The following is a 1,460-nucleotide window of genomic DNA, read 5'->3' as shown; positions in this document are numbered from 1 at the left end:
TTTCTTGTGAATCAAGTCATTAATTGAGATTTTAAAAATCAAATCTTTTTCAAAAACTAATTTCTATCATATCTTTTCAAAAATATCTTCTTATCTTACCTTTTTCAAAATTTTGATTTCAAAATATCTTTTCTAACTTCCTAACTTCTTATCTTTTCAAAATTTGTTTCAACTAACTAACTAACTTTTTGTTTGTTTCTTATCTTTTTCAAAACTACCTAACTAACCCTCTCTCTCTCTAATTTTCGAAAATATCTTCCCTCTTTTTCAAAAATTCTTTTTAATTAACTAATTATTTTAATTTTTTATTTTAATTTTCAAAAATTACTAACCTTTTTCAAAAACTATTTTCGAAAATCACTAACTCTTTTTCAAAAATAATTTTCGAAAATTCTTCTCCCTCATCTCCTTCTAATTATTTATTCATCTACTAACACTTCTCTTCATCTCACATCACTACTCCTATCCTTACCCTTGTGTTTGGATTCTTCATTCTTCTTCATCCCTATTCCTTTTCTTCTTCTACTAACAATAAGGAACCTCTTTACTGTGACATAGAGGATTCCTCTTCTTTTCTTGTTCTCTTCTCTTTCTTATGAGTAGGGACAAAGAAAAAGGCATTCTTGTTGAAGCTGATCCAGAACCTGAAAGGACTCTGAAGAGAAAATTAAGAGAAGCTAAATTACAACAATCCAGAGACAACCTTATTGAAAATTTCGAACAAGTAAAGGAGATGGCAGCCGAACCCAACAACAATAATGCAAGGAGAATGCTTGGTGACTTTACTGCACCTAATTCCAATTTACATGGAAGGAGCATCTCCATTCCTACCATTGGAGCAAACAACTTTGAGCTGAAACCTCAGCTAGTTTCTCTGATGCAGCAGAACTGCAAGTTTCATGGACTTCCATCTGAAGATCCTTTTCAGTTCTTAACTGAATTCTTGCAGATCTATGATACTGTTAAGACTAATGGAGTATATCCTGAAGTCTACAGGCTTATGCTTTTCCCTTTTGCTGTAAGAGACAGAGCTAGAGTGTGGTTGGATTTTTAACCCAGAGATAGCCTAAATTCTTGGGATAAGCTGGTCACGGCTTTCTTAGCCAAGTTCTTTCCTCCTCAAAAGCTGAGCAAGCTTAGAGTGGATGTTCAAACCTTCAGACAGAAAGAAGGTGAATCCCTCTATGAAGCTTGGGAAAGATACAAGCAGCTGACCAAAAAGTGTCCTTCTGACATGCTTTCAGAATGGACCATCCTGGATATATTCTATGATGGTTTATCTGAGCTATCAAAGATGTCATTGGATACTTCTGCAGGTGGATCCATTCACCTAAAGAAAATGCCTGCAGAAGCTCAAGAACTCATTGACATGGTTGCTAATAACCAGTTCATGTACACTTCTGAGAGGAATCCTGTGAGTAATGGGACGCCTATGAAGAAGGTAGTTCTTGAAATTGATA

General features: G+C 34.7%; 1 non-coding gene across 1 annotated transcript; it reads right to left on the bottom strand.

Moving 5' to 3' along the window:
* Nucleotides 1-1,132: 1,132 nt before the first annotated feature.
* Nucleotides 1,133-1,240, bottom strand: LOC148576448 (small nucleolar RNA R71). The gene has a single exon (XR_015904003.1). It is a non-coding gene; the product is annotated as a small nucleolar RNA R71 (small nucleolar RNA).
* Between the last annotated feature and the right edge of the window lie 220 nt (nucleotides 1,241-1,460).

This window comes from Arachis ipaensis, chromosome B1, assembly GCF_059453495.1.
Source record: "Arachis ipaensis isolate K30076 ecotype BB chromosome B1, ASM5945349v1, whole genome shotgun sequence".
Lineage (NCBI taxonomy): Eukaryota > Viridiplantae > Streptophyta > Magnoliopsida > Fabales > Fabaceae > Arachis > Arachis ipaensis.
The sequence above is the reverse complement of the archived record's forward strand: the minus strand, read 5'-3'. Positions and strand labels throughout refer to the sequence as shown.